Here is a 23,938-nt window from a genome sequence, read left to right on the forward strand (position 1 = left end):
CCCGCGGACACAGCCCCACGTCATCCCGAAAACTCACCGTGGGTCCTAAGGAGGCCAGGACTCCTGTCAGCGAGGACGGGGCCCCACATCTTCCTGAAGTCTCACCGCGGGTCCTGAGGAGACCGGGCTCCTGTCAGCGAGGACGGGGCTCCACATCCTCTGGAAGCCTCACCGGGAGTCCTGAGGAGGCCAGGGCTCCTGTCACTGTGGAGGCAGCCCCACATGGTCCTAAAGCCTACCCGCGGGTACTGAGGAGGCCGGGGCTCCTGTCAGCGTGGACGCGGCCCCACGTCCTCCTCAGGCCTCCAGAGCGCAAAGGGGCTCCTGTTACGTGCTACTGCGCACGTGCGCCCTTGACCCGGGCCTGGGTTCGGGCGCCCCCTGCGGGACGCTCAGGAGCTGAAGGAGGCCATGCAGGAGGCGGCGTCCCCGCGCCCAGGGCCGGACCTGCCTCCTTCCAGGCTCCAGCTGAGACCTAGGAGCTTCGGAAACGTCGCGCTGAAATGGAGCACAACACCCGGCTTCCCCAGAAATGCTTAATGACAATGAATTGGAACCCACAGGATGCGAAATGAAATGTGGACCAAACTTTTACCACGTCTACCAAGACTCATTCAACCCTCTTCCACTGTGGGCGGGACCGCGGGCTAGTGCAGCCGCCCTGGAAACAGTCAGGAGGCTCCTCAGGAAGTTACCGATAGACCTGCCCTGCGACCGGCAGGTGCACGGCCTGGAGCTCACTCCGAAGATACAGATGCAATGAAACGCCGGGACACCTGCGCCCCGATGTCTACAGCAGCCGGGTCCACAGTAGCCACATTGTGGGAGGAGCCTCGGTGCCTTCAGACAGATGATGGCTAAAGAGGATGGGAGATAGATGATGGTCATAGAGAGAGGAATGGTACTCAGCTATCAAAGAGAAGGAAATCTTGCCATTTGCAATGACGCGGATAGAACTAGAGGGATCATGTTAAGTGAAATAAGTCAGTCGGGAAAAAGAATGACCGTGTGGTGTCATTCATAGGTGGAATTAAAGAAGCAAAGCAGATGAACTACTGTGAAGGGAAGGAAAAACAAATAAGATGAAAACAGATGCAGGAAATACACTCTTAATCATAGGAAACAAACTGAAGGTCGCTGGAGGGGGGGGAGGGGTTAACGGGGGATGGGCACGAAGGAGGGCAGGTGATAGCAGGAGCACTGCTGTTCTCTCCAACTGGTGAATCCCTGAATTCTACCTCTGAAAGTAGAATTATACTTTCGTTATAACGAAAACACTATACGTTAATTATTTGGGTTTAAATTAAATTAAGTTAAAAAATACCAGTTGTATCAGAGCACATTTCCTTCTACACTCTCTGTTCTGCGCCTTCAGCTTATGCTGGAACCACCCCCTGTGGGTCTAAGTAGGTGCCACGCCTCGTTCATGGCCCAACCCAGGGCTAGAACTCAGGACCCCGAGATCAGGACCGGAGGTGAGGTCAGGAGTCGGATGCTTAACCGACAGAGCCAGCCGGGGGTCCGAGAACCACACTGCTTTATCCTGTGTCTCTGTGACATCGTTTGAAATAGGAAAGTGCTGCGTCCCGCTCTGTCCTGCTTTTCCAATACTGATTTGCTGTCCGGGGGGGCTGACAGATGTTAGGTTTTTTTTTTTTTTTTTCCTATTTCTAGGATCTACCACCATGATTTTGATAGGAATGACATTGAAACCGAGGGTGGCTTCAGGAACTGCGGACACTTTCACAAGATGAGGCTTCCACCCCACGAGCCCAGGACGACCTCCCAGAGCCTGGTATGGCTCAGTGCATAAGTCTTGTGCTCCTTTGGTTCAGGCTCATTATTTATTCTCTGTGATGCTCCTGAGAAGGGAGTCACGTCCTTCATTTCCTTCCTGAGTGCTCATTATTGGGACACAGCAAGGCTACTGAGCTCTGTAGGTTCAGTTGGTGTCCCGTGAATTTACTGAATTCAATCATTAGTTCTAACAGGTTTTGGTGTGGGCTCTCGGGTTTCCTGTTTCTAGTACCGCGTCTTCAGCAAATAGGGACAGTGTGACGTCCCCCTTCCAGGTGTGAAACCTTTGCTGTTTCCTGTCTGTTGACTACATTAGGACTTCCAGTGCTGAGAGGGGACCTCCTTGGCTTGTTCCTGCTCTTAGGGGAGACGATTTCAGGTTTTCACCCTTGAAGATGATGTCAGCTTCCTAGCGGCCTTTATTCTGTTGATAGACATTTCCTCAAAACCCACTATGCTTTTGATGCTGTATTTTGTCAAATGTTTTTTCTGCAACTCTTGAGAGGATCGTATGCTTTTTGTCCTTTCTCTCGTTTTTCTTTTTTTTAAGATTTTATTTATATATCCTTGAGAGACACAGAGACACAGAGAGAGAAAGACAGAGACACGGGCAGAGGGAAAAGGCGGCTCCATGTAGGGAACCCGACGTGGGACTCGATCCCGGGACTCCAGGATCACGCCCTGGGCTGAAGGCAGGCGCTAAACCGCTGAACCACCGGGGGCTACCCCATGTCCTTTCTCTGGTTAATGTGATGGATCCTGCTGACTGATGGACAGAGGGGCCGTGGGTAGGACACGGGCGACGTAGATGAACAATAGTAACAGCTATAAGCGTCTGGTTTGTAAATAAAATAAGTCACAGAAATTTAGAAAATACAGCCTAGGGAATAGAGTCAGTACTGTTGTGATAACTTTATACGGGGACAGACGGTGACGCTGCTTCTCGTGGGGGGAGCTGAGTAAGGCACAGAATTGTCAAGTCTCTAGTTGTAGCCCTGAAACTACTGTCACATTGTGTGTTGACTGTACTTCAGTAAATATCAAGGAAAAGGGGTTTCTGGTAGGACTCCCGGTGGGTCCGTGAAAGGCATTTACACGGTCGTTACACACACGAAGACACCTCTGCAGAGGGGATAAAGATGCTCACGTGTCTTCATGTTAATTTTTAGAAAATTTACTTGAGAGAGGGTGCGGTAGGGAGGAGCAGAGGGAGAGGGGAACCTGGAGTGGACTCCTCACCCAACGGAGCCCGAGCCCCACGTGAGGCTCCATGCCACAACCTCGAGATCCTGACCTGAGCCAAATTAAAGAGTCGACGTGGAACCGACTGAACCACCCAGGAGCCCCTCAAATGTTAAGTGCGACCCCATGCTGTGAACTCTGGGGGTCGGGGGGACATCTGTGACCCCCAGTCTGCCTAGAATGGTGGGAGGCCTGCAGGGCCCGAGGATGGGGGAGGGTGCCTGCATCCCCTTCCCACCTGGCGGGGGGACAGGACCCTCCCCCGGGACCCTTGGCCTTCAGGGTGAAGGGCTAAGTGCTGATTGGACCCCGCCTGCCCACAGTGATGATGCGGGACCCCACTGTGGGCGGAACTGTGACGCCCCCGGGTTCCACTACTGCCTGGCGCTCACTGTGCTTCTGCAGACCTTCGGAAGCACTCGTGCTTTGGATCTGGCTCACAGCGACCCGACTCTCCTGCTCTCCCAAGTAGCTCAGTACTCCCACTCTCCTCAGTACCCCCACTCTCCCCAGTACCCCCACTCTCCCCAGTACTCACACTCACCCCAGTACCCCAACTCTCCCACTCTCCCCAGTACTCCCACTCTCCCCAGTACCCCAACTCTCCCACTCTCCCCAGTACCCCAGAACTCCCACTCTACCCAGTTCCCCAACTCTCCCACTCTACCCAGTACACGATGCATAAAGAGGAGGCGCTCACACAGCGATAGGTCACAGGTGAGTGGCCCCTGATGCCTGCTCCCCGTGGGCCACTCTGGGGCCTGTGGGTCCGGGTGGGGGCGCTGGCCTCCTGGGCTGGGGTCCAAAACACCCCGACCCCAATGAGATGACCTTGAGCAGCTCCTGCAGCCCTTCCACAGCCCCACGGGGTGAGGGTGGCCCCCTAAGGCCCTGTCCAGGGAAAGAGGCTGCAGTCAGAGTTTGGCAGCTCCCTCGGGACCCCCGCTCCCCTGTAAGGCCTGTGCTATTCAGGGAGACACAATACGTGACCTTTCCAGCCCGTCCTAGATGCAAGGACCCCGACAGGGATGACACCCCCCCGCCCCACTCTGTGGTGAGGGGAGGACGGTCAGGGCCTGCTGGGTCCCCCTGACCGGTGAGCAGGCTTACTCTTCACGCACTGGAATGCGGGCAGAGTCCCTCGTGCTCCCCCCAGAACCCCCCTCAGGCTATTCACGCATCGTTGCCCTCAGTGTGGGGAGTTTGGTCGCACTCTTGCTGGCATCAGGTTTTAATTTTGATGAAGTCTAGTCCGTTGCTTTCTCCCCTCGGTCGTTGTGCTTGTGGAATCTAAGAGAAACCTTCGATATCCCCCGGGCTGGGAGACATCAACCCGAGCATCAGATCGGCAGTTCGCCAGTGCCTCCTGGGTCCCCCGCCCGTGTGCTCCTGATACCGGGGTGGGAGCGCACTGTGATCCCAGCGTGACGGCGTGTCCTGGGACAGTGGCTGGGAAGGTGGACTGTAGGTGGGCGAGTGACAGACAGGCAGTGAGGGCCGGCGTGTGATGTTCCAGCCAAGCCTCTGCCCCTCAGGGCTATGGGGTTGTCTCCGGCTCCGGTCAGATGGAGGGGGACCTGCCCACGGGGAGCACCCAGACGCATGTGTCCTCGGAAGGTTTTCATGTGCCGTCATTCTTGGATGTGTTTGGATTGCAGCACCATGCAGGAGGACTCGGAGAACCTACTGGCCTTGTGAAGGGAGGATATCGTGGCCCGGTACCATCAGGTGAGGCCCAGAAGGGACCATAGACAATACACACCCACGACAAGGGAGACCATACCTGCAAGGCAGGGGAGGCCCAGGAGAGGATCAGAGCCAAGGATGAGTCAGGTCAGCCCAGACAAGGACCATAGTCACCAGGAACAAGTGAGACCCTGGGGATGGTACTGGTGTCAGTAGCAACTAAGGGTCCGTCCTGGATGTTAGTCATTGGTAGCTGAGGAGCCCAGTCACCAGGTATGGTGAGGCCCAGGTGGGGACCACAGTCACCAGGTCCAGATGAAGTCCACAGCTACCATGTCCAGGTGAGGCCCAGGTGGGGACCAGAGTCACCAGGTCCAGGTGAGGCAAAGGTGGAGACCACAGTCACCAGGTCCCAGTGAAGCCAAGGTGGGAACCGCCTTGATAGAAATGCGAACTCTTCTCACTGTAGTGTTCCAGCTGTTCTCTCTTTAAATCTCAGGCCGAATTCATAGGTTTTCAGGATGATTTGAGAGTTAGCTAGGTAGTTTGGTAGGGACAGGTGACTTGGGGACCCTACTCTTCGGCTGTCTTGCCCTTCTGACAGGAATATTTTTAGCAGTGAACAGTAAAGTCTGTTTATTAAAAGTTGTTATTAATTTGTGCAAACAAATTTCTGTAGGCTTAAAGCAACTGTGAATCACACATATCCACACTGGCTAGAAAAATTTTTTAACCTGAGTTTCTAGATCATTTTCATTATGTGAATGATTTCTTTCCAAAACTAATTACCAAAGGAAGTAGGGCAATGTGACAAGAGAAATAGCCAAACAACATGAGAAAAAAGAAACAAACAAAAAAAACCTAAGCATTTTTCTTGGGATGAGAGAAATCCTGATCGTGTAAGGTTTTTTTCACCCTGCCCTGAGAAAAACCAATTCCCTGACTCAGATGCGTCAGGAGACAACTGGGTTTCTGATCCAGTAAATCGTGACGGCCTCTGGCACTTGGTTCCCACAGCTGTGGATGTGACCTCAGACCAGCTCGGTGGTTTCCAGGCTGCACTTGGAGGAATTGGAAGGGCTCTGAACATGCACCTTAGGGGCAGTCTGGGATCCATACCCTACAGCTTTTAATTGATAGGTACACCAACTCACATAAAACTTTGCTAGAAAGAAGTCGAATTGTGTGTTTTAAGAATTGAAAATGGGCAGCCTGGGTGGCTCAGCCGTTTAGCACTGCCTTCTGCCCAGGGCGTGATCCTGGAGACCCAGAATGGAGTCCCACTTCGGGCTCCCTGCATGGAGCCTGCCTCTCCCTCTGCCTGTGTCTCTGCCTCTCTCTCTCTCTCTTTCTCTCTCTCTCTCATGAATAAATAGATAAAATATATTTTTAACAAGTATATTGTAGGGCAGCCCCGGTGGCTCAGCGATTTAGCGCCACCTTCAGCCCAGTGTGGGATGCTGGAGATGCAGCATGGAGTCCCACGTCAGGCTCCCTGCATGGAACCTGCTTCTCCCTCTATCTGTGTCTCTGCCTCTCTCTCCCTCTCTCTCTCTCAAATAATAAATAAATAAATAAATAAATAAATAAATAAATAAATAAATAAATAAATAAATAAAATGAAAAAGTATATGGCAGCTATATTGGTAGCTATATTAATCAAGTGTGTTGTTTTTGGGGGGAGGAGCAAGATGGCGGAAGAGTAGGGTCTCCAAATCACCTGTCTCCACCAAACTACCTAGAAAACCTTCAAATTATCCTGAAAATCTATGAATTCGGCCTGAGATTTAAAGAGAGACCAGCTGGAATGCTACAGTGAGAAGAGTTCGCGCATCTATCAAGGTAGGAAGACGGGGGAAAAAGAAATAAAGGAACAAAGGCCTCCAAGGGGGAGGGGCCCCGCGAGGAGCTGGGCTGAGGCCAGGGCGAGTGTCCCCAGGACAGGAGAGCCCCGTCCCGGAGACGCAGGAGCTGCACCGACCTTCCCGGGGGAAAGGGGCTCGCGGGGAGTTGGAGCAAGACCCAGGAGGGCGAGGATGCCCTCGGGCTCCCTGGGACAGTAACAGAGCAACTGCGCGCCCAGGAGAGTGCGCCGAGCTCCCTAAGGGCTGCAGCGCGCGGCGGGACCCGGAGCAGCTCGGAGGGGCTCGGGCGGCAGCTCCGCGGAGGGGGTTGCGCAGCCCGGGAGCGCGAATCCAACAGCGCAGGCTCCGGAGCACAGGGCGCCGAGACACAGCCCAGGATCCTGCCTCCCCCGGGACAGGCAGAGGCCGGGAGGGCCCAGGACAGCAAGGACGCTCCTGCCCCAGCTGAGCAGAGCAACGGCCCCGCCCCGGAGCCTCCAGGCCCTGCAGACGGAGTTCCTGCCGCAGCTGAATCCAGGTTTCCAGAGCTGCCCCGCCACTGGGGCTGTTCCTCCTGCGGCCTCACGGGGTCAACAACCCCCACTGAGCCCTGCACCAGGCAGGGGCAGAGCAGCTACCCAACTGCTAACACCTGAAAATCAGCACAACAGGCCCCTCCCCCAGAAGATCAGCTACACTGACAACTTCCAGGGGAAGCCAAGGGACTTAAAGAACACAGAATCAGAAGATACTCCCCTGTGGTTCTTTTTTTTGTTTGTTTGTTTTTGTTTTGTTTTGCTTTTTGATTTGTTTCCTTCCCCCACCCCCTTTTTTTCTCCTTTCTTTTTCTTTCTCTTTTTCTTCTTTTTTTTTTTTTTTCGTTTTTTTTTCTCTTTTTCTTCCCTTTTTTTTTCTCTTTCTCTTTTCTTTCCTTCTTTCTCTCCTCTCTTTTTCTCTTTTTCCCAATACAATTTGCTTTGGGCCACTCTGCACTGAGCAAAATGACTAGAAGGAAAACCTCACCTCAAAAGAAAGAATCAGAAACAGTCCTCTCTCCCACAGAGTTACAAAATCTGGATTACAATTCAATGTCAGAAAGCCAATTCAGAAGGACTATTATACAGCTACTGGTGGCTCTAGAAAAAAGTATAAAGGACTCAAGAGACTTCATGACTGCAGAATTTAGAGCTAATCAGGCAGAAATTAAAAATCAATTGAATGAGATGCAATCCAAACTAGAAGTCCTAACGACGAGGGTTAACGAGGTGGAAGAACGAGTGAGTGACATAGAAGACAAGTTGATAGCAAAGAGGGAAACTGAGGAAAAAAGAGACAAACAATTAAAAGACCATGAAGATAGATTAAGGGAAATAAACGACAGCCTGAGGAAGAAAAACCTACGTTTAATTGGGGTTCCCGAGGGCGCCGAAAGGGACAGAGGGCCAGAATATGTATTTGAACAAATTCTAGCTGAAAACTTTCCTAATCTGGGAAGGGAAACAGGCATTCAGATCCAGGAAATAGAGAGATCCCCCCCTAGAATCAATAAAAACCGTTCAACACCTCGACATTTAATTGTGAAGCTTGCAAATTCCAAAGATAAGGAGAAGATCCTTAAAGCAGCAAGAGACAAGAAATCCCTGAATTTTATGGGGAGGAGTATTAGGGTAACAGCAGACCTCTCCACAGAGACCTGGCAGGCCAGAAAGGGCTGGCAGGATATATTCAGGGTCCTAAATGAGAAGAACATGCAACCAAGAATACTTTATCCAGCAAGGCTCTCATTCAAAATGGAAGGAGAGATAAAGAGCTTCCAAGACAGGCAGCAACTAAAAGAATATGTGACCTCCAAACCAGCTCTGCAAGAAATTTTAAGGGGGACTCTTAAAATTCCCCTTTAAGAAGAAGTTCAGTGGAACAGTCCACAAAAACAAAGACTGAATAGATATCATGATGACACTAAACTCATATCTCTCAATAGTAACTATGAATGTGAACGGGCTTAATGACCCCATCAAAAGGCGCAGGGTTTCTGACTGGATAAAAAAGCAGGACCCATCTATTTGCTGTCTACAAGAGACTCATTTTAGACAGAAGGACACCTACAGCCTGAAAATAAAAGGTTGGAGAACCATTTACCATTCGAATGGTCCTCAAAAGAAAGCAGGGGTAGCCATCCTTATATCAGATAAACTAAAATTTACCCCAAAGACTGTAGTGAGAGATGAAGAGGGACACTATATTAAAGGATCTATTCAACAAGAGGACTTAACAATCCTCAATATATATGCTCCGAATGTGGGAGCTGCCAAATATATACATCAATTATTAACCAAAGTGAAGAAATACTTAGATAATAATACACTTATACTTGGTGACTTCAATCTAGCTCTTTCTATACTCGATAGGTCTTCTAAGCAAAACATCTCCAAAGAAACGAGAGCTTTAAATGATACACTGGACCAGATGGATTTCACAGATATCTACAGAACGTTACATCCAAACTCAACTGAATACACATTCTTCTCAAGCGCACATGGAACTTTCTCCAGAATAGACCACATATTGGGTCACAAATCGGGTCTGAAACGATACCAAAAGATTGGGATTGTCCCCTGCATATTCTCGGACCATAATGCCTTGAAATTAGAACTAAATCACAACAAGAAGTTTGGAAGGACCTCAAACACATGGAGGTTAAGGACCATCCTGCTAAAAGATAAAAGGGTCAACCAGGAAATTAAGGAAGAATTAAAAAGATTCATGGAAACTAAGGAGAATGAAGATACAACCGTTCAAAATCTTTGGGATGCAGCAAAAGCAGTCCTAAGGGGGAAATACATCGCAATACAAGCATCCATTCAAAAACTGGAAAGAACTCAAATACAAAAGCTAACCTTACACATAAAGGAGCTAGAGAAAAAACAGCAAATAGATCCTACACCCAAGAGAAGAAGGGAGTTAATAAGGATTCGAGCAGAACTCAACGAAATCGAGACCAGAAGAACTGTGGAACAGATCAACAGAACCAGGAGTTGGTTCTTTGAAAGAATTAATAAGATAGATAAACCATTAGCCAGCCTTATTAAAAAGAAGAGAGAGAAGACTCAAATTAATAAAATCATGAATGAGAAAGGAGAGATCACTACCAACACCAAGGAAATACAAACGATTTTAAAAACATATTATGAACAGCTATACGCCAATAAATTAGGCAATCTAGAAGAAATGGACGCATTCCTGGAAAGCCACAAACTACCAAAACTGGAACAGGAAGAAATAGAAAACCTGAACAGGCCAATAACCAGGGAGGAAATTGAAGCAGTCATCAAAAACCTCCCAAGACACAAGAGTCCAGGGCCAGATGGCTTCCCAGGGGAATTTTATCAAACGTTTAAAGAAGAAACCATACCTATTCTCCTAAAGCTGTTTGGAAAGATAGAAAGAGATGGAGTACTTCCAAATTCGTTCTATGAAGCCAGCATCACCTTAATTCCAAAGCCAGACAAAGACCCCGCCAAAAAGGAGAATTACAGACCAATATCCCTGATGAACATGGATGCAAAAATTCTCAACAAGATACTGGCCAATAGGATCCAACAGTACATTAAGAAAATTATTCACCATGACCAAGTAGGATTTATCCCTGGGACACAAGGCTGGTTCAACACCCGTAAAACAATCAATGTGATTCATCATATCAGCAAGAGAAAAACCAAGAACCATATGATCCTCTCATTGGATGCAGAGAAAGCATTTGACAAAATACAGCATCCATTCCTGATCAAAACTCTTCAGAGTGTAGGGATAGAGGGAACATTCCTCGACATCTTAAAAGCCATCTATGAAAAGCCCACAGCAAATATCAATCTCAATGGGGAAGCACTGGGAGCCTTTCCCCTAAGATCAGGAACAAGACAGGGATGTCCACTCTCACCACTGCTGTTCAACATAGTACTGGAAGTCCTAGCCTCAGCAATCAGACAACAAAAAGACATTAAAGGCATTCAAATTGGCAAAGAAGAGGTCAAACTCTCCCTATTCGCCGATGACATGATACTCTACATAGAAAACCCAAAAGTCTCCACCCCAAGATTGCTAGAACTCATACAGCAATTCGGTAGTGTGGCAGGATACAAAATCAATGCCCAGAAGTCAGTGGCATTTCTATACACTAACAATGAGACTGAAGAAAGAGAAATTAAGGAGTCAATCCCATTTACAATTGCACCCAAAAGCATAAGATACCTAGGAATAAACCTCACCAAACATGTAAAGGATCTATACCCTCAAAACTATAGAACACTTCTGAAAGAAATTGAGGAAGACACAAAGAGATGGAAAAATATTCCATGCTCATGGATTGGCAGAATTAATATTGTGAAAATGTCAATGTTACCCAGGGCAATATACACGTTTAATGCAATCCCTATCAAAATACCATGGACTTTCTTCAGACAGTTAGAACAAATTATTTTAAGATTTGTGTGGAATCAGAAAAGACCCCGAATAGCCAGGGGAATTTTAAAAAAGAAAACCATAGCTGGGGGCATCACAATGCCAGATTTCAGGTTGTACTACAAAGCTGTGGTCATCAAGACAGTGTGGTACTGGCACAAAAACAGACACATAGATCAGTGGAACAGAATAGAGAATCCAGAAGTGGACCCTGAACTTTATGGGCAACTAATATTCGATAAAGGAGGAAAGACTATCCATTGGAAGAAAGACAGTCTCTTCAATAAATGGTGCTGGGAAAATTGGACATCCACATGCAGAAGAATGAAACTAGACCACTCTCTTTCACCATACACAAAGATAAACTCAAAATGGATGAAAGATCTAAATGTGAGACAAGATTCCATCAAAATCCTAGAGAAGAACACAGGCAACACCCTTTTTGAACTCGGCCATAGTAACTTCTTGCAAGATACATCCACGAAGGCAAAAGAAACAAAAGCAAAAATGAACTATTGGGACTTCATCAAGATAAGAAGCTTTTGCACAGCAAAGAATACAGTCAACAAAACTCAAAGACAACCTACAGAATGGGAGAAGATATTTGCAAATGACATATCAGATAAAGGGCTAGTTTCCAAGATCTATAAAGAACTTCTTAAACTCAACACCAAAGAAACAAACAATCCAATCATGAAATGGGCAAAAGACATGAACAGAAATCTCACAGAGGAAGACATAGACATGGCCAACATGCATATGAGAAAATGCTCTGCATCACTTGCCATCAGGGAAATACAAATCAAAACTACAATGAGATACCACCTCACACCAGTGAGAATGGGGAAAATTAACAAGGCAGGAAACAACAAATGTTGGAGAGGATGCGGAGAAAAGGGAACCCTCTTACACTGTTGGTAGGACTGTGAACTGGTGCAGCCACTCTGGAAAACTGTGTAGAGGTTCCTCAAACAGTTAAAAATAGACCTGCCCTACGACCCAGCAATTGCACTGTTGGGGATTTACCCCAAAGATACAGATGCAATGAAACGCCGGGACACCTGCACCCCGATGTTTCTAGCAGCAATGGCCACGATAGCCAAACTGTGGAAGGAGCCTCGGTGTCCAAAGAAAGATGAATGGATAAAGAAGATGTGGTTTATGTATACAATGGAATATTACTCAGCTATTAGAAATGACAACTACCCACCATTTGCTTCAACGTGGATGGAACTGGAGGGTATTCTGTTGAGTGAAGTAAGTCAGTCGGAGAAGGACAAACATTATATGTTCTCATTCATTTGGGGAATATAAATAATAGTGAAAGGGAAAATAAGGGAAGGGAGAAGAAATGTGTGGGAAATATCAGAAAGGGAGACAGAACGTAAAGACTGCTAACTCTGGGAAACGAACTAGGGGTGGTAGAAGGGGAGGAGGGCGGGGGGTGGGAGTGAATGGGTGACGGGCACTGGGTGTTATTCTGTATGTTAGTAAATTGAACACCAATAAAAAAATAAATTAAAAAAAAAAGTGTGTTGTTTTTACATTTTATGGTGACTGGACCTAGCAAGTCTCTACATCAACAACCATCACTATTAGTCCTCACAACAGTGTCACGGGACAGGCAGTATTATTTCCTTTTTATAGATGAAATTGATGACCTCAAGCACATGCGGTTCCTTCCCTTTCTGTTTTTCTGTTCAGAATATACAAGCTATAAGTGAGTAAATTGCAAGAAACCCACTTGCGTGATGAACACCTCTACTTTCCTCAGATGATTTTAATATTTTTCTCAATTCTGAACTCCTTATCTATCTTACTACTCTTTTTGAATAACTTAGGATATGTTTTCCCAGGACTTGTTCAGAGAACCAGTCCCTGGATTAATGTCTTTCCCTAAGTATGAATCAGTGACCTGAAACAGACCCAGCATACACAGATTCTCCTATTTATTCAACACCCATCCATTCCAAAAAGAAGTCTATTTGGCCTTCTATATGACAGGTACAGAGACAGGCTCCGTCCCCACTGGGTTTCGATCTATGTCCCAGAGTACTACCTGCAGTCTTTTGAACTTCCTATCAGGATCCTTAATGCTGATTTCTGAGGGCAAAACAAGCAAGTCCACAGTTCTCCTTCATGCTTCCCCAGCAGACCCTTGGGTTCTCTCCACAGTGTTGAACTGTTACTGAGCCATTGGTTGTGTAGGTCAGTCACAGAGCAGCATTGCCATCCAAAACAAAAAGGAGGAAAAAGGAGTTTGGAAGTAATTGGGTCTCACAAATTGTGGGGAGGGAATATTGAAACTGTGACAATGTTTCTTAGTGCACCTTTTCTCAGAGCCACATCTCTCCTGTTCTTGACTGAGGGACAGGAGAGTCTAGGTAGGAAGAAATAGGTAGGGGGCTACAGATTCAGGCTCACAAAGATCCTAAGGATGCTGAGATGTAAGGAAACCAGAAATAAAGAAACAAACGAGACCACCCTGCCCTAGGTATGGGTAGAGAGGGTCTTTTTTAGGACAGTCCTCTGTGCCCAAAAAAGGATAACCAGACTCCAAAAAGAAGTAAACCATTAAAGATGTGAAAGATGTTATCACTAGTCCTTACTCATGTGGGCAACCCAGCCTGGGCCCCTCCCACTCCTGAGAGCTTTCTCAGTATCCTTGCTTAATAAACTCCCGTCGCTTTACTCACTCTTTGTCCACCAGATTCATTCTTCGACTCCGTGAGACAAGAACCTGACTTTCTCACTTCATTCTGCCTGCTGCACTTCTCTTACCCAAGCTCCCTGGGAAATTACTTCATTGGCTTAATCCCATCTCACTCACCTCCTGCCTCATATCCTTTGGATTCTTCACCACCAAAGGCCAACGAACCAAGAGATGCATGGAGGGATAGAAGACCCAGGTGATAGGGGGAACTAAGGCCAAAAAAATATAGTTTAAAATTATATCTGCTTTTTTAAAAAAAGATTTTATTTGCTCATGAGAGACACACAGAGAGAGAGAGAGAGAAAGAGAGAGAGGCAGAGACAGAGACAAAGGGAGAAGCAGGCTCCCTGTGGGAAGCCCAATGTGGAACCCCATCCTAGGACCCCAGGATCAACCACTGAGCCACTCAGGCATCCCTACAATTACATTTCCTAACAAACTTGCAGTCCATAAACAAATACTTGAAACCGACAGAGTGGGACATTCTTACAAGAATTCACAGCTGCCTGAATGTTAATGCTTTGCTAGAGGCCAAAAGCAACATTTGTTTGCTGATAGCCAGACCTCCAGGATCCTATAAATCTTTCAAGTGTGAACATCCTTTTGGAAACTTCTTTTATCTCTAGAGTCCCCATCCCACACAGCAACTTAAAAGATTATAACCAAGGCTCCTCATAATCCTGGTGAAGCTTTTCAGGCCCAGGGGTCCTGTCCCCATACTTTAATAAAAACACCTTTTTGCATGGAAAATGTCTCAAGGATTCTCTCTTGACCACTGGCTCCTGGCCCACAGTACATCACAGGTACATCTCTGAGTTAATTGCATCAGCACATCAGGAAAGTACAGAAGATTTTTGCCTATCTTCTTGTATGACACATTCCGGAGGGGGACATTCCCATCTGTTCGATCTGGGTTTTTCTCTTCCTGGGATATATAGCTAGCTAGCTAGATAGATGATAGAGTGATAGATCTACTGATAGATCGCTCCCAGGAACATAAATAGATGTTTATATAAACAAACATATAAACATAAATCTATGTTTCCACTTAATATATTTATTATTAAATGTATTACTCATAATATAATAATTATCTATAAACAGAACTATATATTTATATTTAAATATGCAAACTAAACATTTCTATATCTAATCTCTATACGTCCATATATAGATCTCCCTATAGAGATAGAGACAAAATGGTTAGAAAGAGATGTGTGCAGAAAGAGAGAGAAATAGATATAGACCTATAAATATGGAGAGGATCTGCTTTCAAATTCTATCCAACGACCTCTCCTCACAGGCACAGGCAAACGCACATACACATACTCAAGAACCTTCTGGTATGTGGCCATGACAGGAAATAACACCCCTTGAGTTGCCATCTCTTCTCCAACTTAAAGGTACCCGCTTTTCTCCAAAGAAGACCTACACAGAGTGAGCAAGCACATGAAAAAATGCTCCACGTGACTTTTCATCAGGGAGATAGAAATCAAAACCACAATGAGATACCACCTCACACCAGTGAAAATGGGAGAAATTAACAAGACGGGAAACGACAAATGTTGGAGAGGATGTGGAGAAAGTGGAACACTCTTGCATTGTTGGTGGGAATGTGAACTGGTGCAGCCACTCTGGAAAACAGTGTGGAGGTTCCTCAAAAAGCTGGAAATGGAGCTATACTACAACCCATCGATTGCACTACTGGGTATTTAACCCAAAGACACAGATGTAGTGAACTGACTGGACACTTGCACCCCAATGTTCACACCGGCAATGTTAATAGCCAAACTGTGGAAGGAGACTTGATGTCCTTCAACAGATGAATGGATAAAGAAGATGTGGTCTATATATACAATGTATTATTATTTAGCCATCTGCAAGGATGAATACCTACCATTTTCATGGACATGGAACTGGAGGGTATTATGCTGAATAAAATAAGCCACATGGAGAAAGAATTATCATGCGGTTTCACTCTTATGTCGAATGTAAGAAAGAGTGAAGAGGATCATAAGGGAGAGGAGGGAAACTGAGTGGAGAAAATTGAGAGAGGCAGTGTTGTCCCCAAGATTGCGAATCCGAGAAACCACGGAGGAGCCGACACTGATACAAACACACGAGGGTTTATTTACAAGCTCGAGCTTGGGTCCAAGTGTACCCGACACAACGGAGCAAGGACTTGGACCCTGAGACTAAGGGGCGTATCAGCTTTATAGGGGCCAGTGGCCCATGGGATACGCAGAAAGTTGCACAGTCATGTCGGTACACACGCAGGTGGCCGATTGAATTACATCTTACCCTATAGTATCCATTTGAGCTGGCCTATTACTTTGGTCAGAATTGGCGCGCAGTTTTGGTGGGCACAAAGCAGGATTACGTGGTTATGAGCCGATTTCCGATTAGGGTGTGCCCAGCGGCTTGACTAGGGTGGGGCAGCGCCTTAAGCAATAAGCAGGTTAAGGTTATGTGGGGGTCATACAGGAGGTGGCAGGTGTAACACAAAATGGCATCAGTCCTGCTCTGCTTGTCCAGGGGTAGGGGATTTTTGTTAAATTTCCTGGGTCTCACAGAAGATAAACTATGAGAGACTCCTAACTTGGGGAAACAAAGGATTGCGGAAGGGGAGGTGGGTGGGAGGATAGTTTAACTGGGGGACGGGCATTAAGGAGGGCATGTGATGTGATGAACGCTGGGTATTATACTACATGTTGACAAATTGAATTTAAATAAAAATTTTTTTAAATTTAAATTTAAATTAAAAAAAGGTACTGGACGGCTCAGCCATCCTCAGCAATTCATTTATGAAATGGCCCTCAGTAGATCATAAAAAAGTTACAAATGTGAATGGAAAATGACTGAAACTCTTTCCCACTTCAAATAAATAAGTATTCTGAGAAGCAAATCAAAGTTCCAGAATGGAAAAATGCAAAAAACGAGGGAGAGGGAGAAAGAGAAATGAATTCACTTTCTGTGATATTTATTAGTGACGGTCCAATAATGACAAATCCATGAATGTCATTAAAAACAAAGAGTTAATGAACGGTATGGAAACCGATCCCCTCAACTAACAGATAAGGAAACTGAGAAGACAAGAGAAGTCTCCAGGTTATTCTTTTGCACACTAACATTTGAGAACCACTGGCTAGGCACCAAGGAGAATTGATTTACCTTAAAATAGCAAAATTTGAAATCCTATGTCCTTTCCTATTTTCAGATCATAATAAATAAAGAAATGAAACAGCAAAGAGAGAGGGAAGGAGGCAAACAGAAACAAAGTGCAAATCAAAAATGAGATTTACATAAAGTTTGTCTTTCACAAATTTATGGACAAAAGACTCCATACTGATGGAAATATGTTAAAGAGACACAGGTGTCAACTGAAAGAGCTCCCCTGGCCAGAGCGGAGACAATATAAGCAACAAAATAAGTAGTGTTGGATTATAACCCAAAGTGTAAAATAAATATCCATGAATCTATACTAATATTAAAAATTGTAAAAGAAAGAAAGAGGGGCACCTGGGTGGCTCAGTCAGTTAAGCTTCTGCCTTAGGCTCAGATCATGATCCACGTCCCAAGGCAGTCTCCCTGTTCAGCAGGGAACCTGCTTCTCCCTCTCCCTCTGCCCCTCTCGCTCATGCTTTTTCTCTCCTCTCTCTCTCTCAAATAAATAAATAACATCTTTGAAAAACAAACACAGAAGAAAGAGAAATCTCCCATGTAGAAGAATTTCAAACAATTTGTGCAGACATTCCACCCTCAAGTGGATGAGCGTAACTTCCCACTCTTATGTGTGGAATACACATAGTAACTTCCTTCTACAAAATAGATTATGAAAAAGTTATAATAATAATAATATTATAATAATAATAAAGAATCACTTTACTATGGAGAAAGCTGACAAACACTACCTCAGCAAGATGATCAGATCGATACCAAGACTGATAAATCATGTTGATAGTATCTATACTTTATATGATATAATAAAAAGGGCAGTATATCTCTGTATATAATCCGCAATCCCAGTTCAATCATGAGATAAACAACAGACATGTCCCACCTGAGGGAAATTTTACAAAATACTCTACTTCTCAAAGTGTTCCAGTTCAACAACAACAAGGAAAGGCTGAAAAATTGTCACAATCCAGAGGAGCCTAAGAAAACATGAGGACAAGTGTAATGTGATGTGAGGGATGGTAACTTAGCAAAAATTAAGGAAATCTGAATAAAGTATGGTCTTTGGTGAATGCGAATATTTTAATACTGATTCATTAGCTAATATTTGTACCGTACTAATATAAGATATTGATAATTGGAGAAATTGAGTGCAAGCCCATGAGAATTCTCTGTACTATCTTCTCAATTTCCCTATAAATCTTTGTTTTTTTTCTAATCAGTAAGATTTATTTTGAAAATTGACTTAAATGTATCAGGCTCCAAGTATGAAGACATTTTAAGAATAGTTTAATTAATTTTTGCCTTATTCTTAAAGAGTTCCTTCGATGGGAACAAAGTAAGAATTTTATATCAGAAGGAAAGAAAAACACTTATGAACACCTCCTCAACCTGAAAAGCAGGAAAGGATATTAAATAGCAAAAATCAGATAAAAATACTTCTTTTATAGTAGACACCATATTGCAAGTGCCTTTAAAATTAGCAATGCATAACATTTATTTCCTGGACATTTGTCTTCCAAAGAGTTCACAGTGCTTCAGTGTCAGTTAAGAAATGATTCATGTGAAATTTTTATTAAACCAAATTTACTGGGAAATTACTGCCCAGATAATACTTTATTTTGATTTTATTGAGTTCCTTTCTAATCACTGAGCCTTTTAGTTAGAGCTTTCAACTATAGCAAATGCCTTAGAAGGCCAATTTTTAAGTTGCTATTATAATACCCTAATGGAATCACGTATCGTTTTCCTTCGCTCAGATATGGCATACAGTAGGCACCTGATAAAATACTGAATGAGTGAATGGATAAAATTGCTTTTTATCATTTCATTCAGCAATTTCATTCTTATCTTTGTCCATTTCATGTTCTAATGTTTATCAACATCAACTCAAGAAGGTTAGGGATCCATTAATTTATTAAGTATTTGGTGCATAGCTACTATGTGCAAGGTGCTAGGAATACCAAGTTAACCAGACATAGATGCAGTCCCTAGCTCCCTCCAGGCCATGCTAGTGGGAGAGACGGATACTAACCAAAAAGTGACCGAAAGACAACTAAACAAGATTATAGTAGCCAATATAAAGGTAAATATACAGCTTACTACAAGTACATATATAAGAAGGCTTAGTCTAACTGGGGCCTCGGAGAAGATGACCACAAGAAGCAACATTTATATTAAGACTTAGAGAAAGGAGAAGGTAAGTGGTGGAAGGAGAATATTATGAGGAAAAGGAAGGTTTCTGCCTCTGAATTGTAGGGCTCTGGGCAAGTCCCTTGAGCTTAGGCTCTGAACCTACTTCTTTCTCTGCAAAACTGTGACAGTAATAATGCCTGTGCCATAGAGCTCTAATGATAAAGAGTTGGACTTTATTTGTACAATATCTAGGACGTTAGTAAGTACTTAATAAATATTTTCTGGTGGCCATAACAGCCTGGAGCCAGGCTTCCTGAGTTCGAATCCACTTAACTAGCTAGGTCAAATGACCTTGGACAAGATGTTTTCTTCCTATCTATCCTTTAGTTGGCCCATCAAGATAACAGTATCTGCCCATAGGGTTGTTGGAGGATCCCATGAGTTCTTTTATGTGAAGCATGACACAATTCTTGGCACATAATATGTGCCATATGAATGTTAACTTGTATTAGCAATAAAGAAATCCTGCAACAGTCTAATGAGGTGTTTAGAAATTATTCTATAGCTTTTAAGGGAATTGAAATTCAAAAAGAACCTAAATGCCTGTCCGTGTTTACGTAGCTAACCAGTTCATTATCTGAAACCCAAACTCACAATTTCTGATTCTAACCTCACTCCAAGAGGCCTCCGCAAGCCCAAGGAAAAATTGCCTTCCTGGGATCTCAAGGAAGAATCTTTAACATAATAATATGACCATTGGTAATAATGTCTCTTGGTTCTTTCCAAATCCATAAAGATGCATTTCCTGATGAGTGACTGAGCTGTGAAGAGATGAGGAACCTTCAGCCCTCTGAATTACTTGTGTCAGAATATTTTAACCATAGTACTGCGGATAGTAAATTATCCTTATTAACAGGAAATATGTCTCAGATTGGAATCTGAAAATCAGATGGGCAGAGAAAAACCGCTTTGACTTGCTCTTCATCTTTTAAAGACAAAGGAGAGCTTTTCTACGTACAAAGTCAGTTGTCAAAATAGCCTTAGGGAATAAGAGTCTGCAGCATCGAATCCGGCTTCACAGCCGGGACGCCCGTGCTCCAGGTCTTCCTGATCCCAAATCCCTGGACCTGTCCCCCAACACACGCTGCCACCAGAGGTCATTTGCAATTGCTCTCTTAGGAGCTCCGGGGAAGGGGGAAGGAGCTAGATAGGAAGACGGGACGCGTGGAGGCCGAGAAAAAAAAAATTTTTTTTGAGGCCGAGAAAATTAAGGCCATTCCACTTTTAATCCAGTGTTAGCACACGTCCAGCCACCCCACGCCCCTGCAAAGAAGAGCTGAAATTTTCATTACTTCAGTTACAGGAAAAAAAAAAAGTTTACAGCTTAATGTCTTTGAAAGCCCCACATTAGCATAAGAACTGAGCCCAGGCCTAGGGCGGGAAGCCCCTATTAGAATGAGAACAGAGCTCAATGCTCTTGAAGGCCCCATATCAAAATGTAAACAGAACTTGAGAAATTGCTCCAGCCCTTCGGGAGGTCCCCGAGACCAGCCCTTAAAACTAAGCTAAAACCCACCTCGGGGTCCAAGTCCCTGCTCCACTGTGTCGGGTGTACTTGGACGCAAGCTCGAGCTTGAAAAAAAACCCTCGTGCGTTTCCATCGGTGTCGGCTTCTCGGTGGTTTCTCGGATTTGCAATCTTGGGCACAACAGTCTGAGATAAAAAAACAAAACCAAAAGAAGCTTGGACGTAGGCAGAGTGAACGCAGGGTTCGGAGAGAAGCGGCGGAGACCCGGGGGCTTGGGGGCTCTTCTGTGGAGGCTATCCCTCTCATTACCCACCTCCACACCATCCACCTACATCATCATCCCCCATGGGATCGTCCCCATACCATCCCACCTACACCATCCCCGACACCCCACACATTCCCCACCCACACTATACCCACACACCATCCTCCCTACACCATCCCCCACACTCCACCACCATCATACCTCTGCCCCCACACCATCGGACCCCAGCAAGGACCTGGGGAAGCTGTCCCCTGTGGGACATGCTCAGCCTCCCCGGGGTTCTCTGGAGAGCCGGCTCCCATCAGAATCCCTGGTGTCCCATAGAGTACAGAGGTTGCAGGGAGGAGGGAATGCCGGGAGCCCACGACTGGGTGGATGCAGGTGGGTGGAGCACGGTATGCACTGTGCCCTGCCTCCTCCCACTGCCCCTCCTGGAGGGCGGCACGCCCTGCACAGGACACCAGCCTCTAACCCAGAGGGACCTGGGCTGGCCTGGCCCCGGGCTCTGTGGGGGCTGGGGTGATTTGAGCCTCACAGTTCCACACTGCCTGCAGAGTGAGTTTCGCAGGTCTTCACCAGAGACGTTTGCCACACGCTTCTGAGACGCAAGTTAACAATGCAGACCTGGAGGGTATCTCCAGGTGCAGTAGAGTGGTAATCTTAGAACCTCCTGACTCAGAATACGGCTACCTTCTCACTGCCATAGGAAAGCTGCTAGATGAGAGCTGGCTTCTAGGCCTGCTTCCCGGAGAAGCTGAGTTCAGGACAGAACCCTCCCGCATCCTGCCTGACTCTAGACGGAGCTGCTAACATCCTCATGGTAGTGACTGAGAGAGGTTGTGAGAAAAGCATGTGGAATCGTTGTGCCTGAACTCCCGTTTATCTGAGTTGAATACAGCGATTACCAACAGCCTTCTTCAATCAGACTGTAACTAGGTTCCAACTCGCATGTACAGTGGGTAGCAGACATCTGCCTCCCATGCATACACACTTCTGAGAGTTGAGCTTATGGCCTGTAACCTTACATCCTGCCTGCCGGTACCATTCGCTTCCAAAAGGCCTAGGCTCGCTGCTTCACGGAAGTGTTGGGAGAGGTAATTGGAATCTCCCGGCACACAAGACGAGTGCCTCCAAGCCCAATTCAGCGAATTCCCAGTAATTCCTGTGGTAGACTGGTGCTACATACTAAGTTCCATACGTGAGAAGGTAGCTGAACGCCTTTTCCTAAAGCATCTTACTTCTGAGAGTTGAGCTCACCCTCAGTCCCTCACAGTTCCACACTGCCTGCAGAGTGAGTTTCGCACCAGAGACATTTGCCAGAGGCTCCTGAGACGCAAATTAACAATACAGACCTGGAGGGTATCTCCAGGTGCAGTAGAGTGGTAATCTTAGAACCTCCTGACTCAGAATACGGCTACCTTCACACTGCCATAGGAATGCTGCTAGATGAGAGCTGGCTTCTAGGCATGCTTCCCTGTGAGAGCTGAGTTCAGGACAGAACCCTCCCGCATCCTGCCTGACTCTAGACGGAGCTGCTAACATCCTCATGGTAGTGACTGAGAGAGGTTGTGAGAAAAGCATGTGGAATCGTTGTGCCTGAACTCCCGTGTATCTGAGTTGAATACAGCGATTTCCAACAGCCTTCTTCAATCAGAGTGTAACTAGGTTCCAACTCGCATGTACAGTGGGTAGCAGACATCTGCCTCCCATGCATACACACTTCTGAGAGTTGAGCTTATGGCCTGTAACCTTACATCCTGCCTGCCGGTACCATTCGCTTCCAAAAGGCCTAGGCTCGCTGCTTCACGGAAGTGTTGGGAGAGGTAATTGGAATCTCCCGGCACACAAGACGAGTGCCTCCAAGCCCAATTCAGCGAATTCCCAGTAATTCCTGTGGTAGACTGGTGCTACATACTAAGTTCCATACGTGAGAAGGTAGCTGAACGCCTTTTCCTAAAGCATCTTACTTCTGAGAGTTGAGCTCACCCTCAGTCCCTCACAGTTCCACACTGCCTGCAGAGTGAGTTTCGCACCAGAGACATTTGCCAGAGGCTCCTGAGACGCAAATTAACAATACAGACCTGGAGGGTATCTCCAGGTGCAGTAGAGTGGTAATCTTAGAACCTCCTGACTCAGAATACGGCTACCTTCACACTGCCATAGGAATGCTGCTAGATGAGAGCTGGCTTCTAGGCATGCTTCCCTGTGAGAGCTGAGTTCAGGACAGAACCCTCCCGCATCCTGCCTGACTCTAGACGGAGCTGCTAACATCCTCATGGTAGTGACTGAGAGAGGTTGTGAGAAAAGCATGTGGAATCGTTGTGCCTGAACTCCCGTGTATCTGAGTTGAATACAGCGATTTCCAACAGCCTTCTTCAATCAGAGTGTAACTAGGTTCCAACTCGCATGTACAGTGGGTAGCAGACATCTGCCTCCCATGCATACACACTTCTGAGAGTTGAGCTTATGGCCTGTAACCTTACATCCTGCCTGCCGGTACCATTCGCTTCCAAAAGGCCTAGGCTCGCTGCTTCACGGAAGTGTTGGGAGAGGTAATTGGAATCTCCCGGCACACAAGACGAGTGCCTCCAAGCCCAATTCAGCGAATTCCCAGTAATTCCTGTGGTAGACTGGTGCTACATACTAAGTTACATACGTGAGAAGGTAGCTGAACGCCTTTTCCTAAAGCATCTTACTTCTGAGAGTTGAGCTCACCCTCAGTCCCTCACAGTTCCACACTGCTTGCAGAGTGAGTTTCGCACGTCTTACCCAGCGACATTTGCCAGAGGCTTCTGTGACGCAAGTTAACAATGCAGACTTGGAGGGTATCTCCAGGTGCAGTAGAGTGGTAATCTGGGAACCTCCTGACTCAGAATACTGCTACCTTCACACTGCCATAAGAATGCAGCTAGTTGGGATCCCTGGGTGGCGCAGCGGTTTGGCGCCTGCCTTTGGCCCAGGGCGCGATCCTGGAGACCCGGGATCGAATCCCACGTCGGGCTCCCGGTGCATGGAGCCTGCTTCTCCCTCGGCCTGTGTCTCTGCCTCTCTCTCTCTGTGACTATCATGAATAAATAAATAAAATCTTTAAAAAA

General features: G+C 46.0%; 1 long non-coding RNA gene across 2 annotated transcripts; it reads left to right on the plus strand.

The window, feature by feature from the left end:
• Positions 1–3,419: 3,419 nt before the first annotated feature.
• LOC140629756 (uncharacterized) lies at positions 3,420–14,475 on the plus strand. 2 transcript variants are annotated; one of them, XR_012027564.1, is made up of 4 exons: positions 3,420–3,756; positions 4,698–4,767; positions 6,410–6,567; positions 13,738–14,475. It is a non-coding gene; the product is annotated as an uncharacterized lncRNA (long non-coding RNA). The 2 variants fall into 2 exon arrangements; XR_012027565.1 differs by lacking the exon at positions 6,410–6,567.
• Positions 14,476–23,938: the final 9,463 nt, after the last annotated feature.

The sequence above is a fragment of the Canis lupus genome, unplaced genomic scaffold (genome assembly GCF_048164855.1).
Source record: "Canis lupus baileyi unplaced genomic scaffold, mCanLup2.hap1 Scaffold_119, whole genome shotgun sequence".
Taxonomy (NCBI): domain Eukaryota; kingdom Metazoa; phylum Chordata; class Mammalia; order Carnivora; family Canidae; genus Canis; species Canis lupus.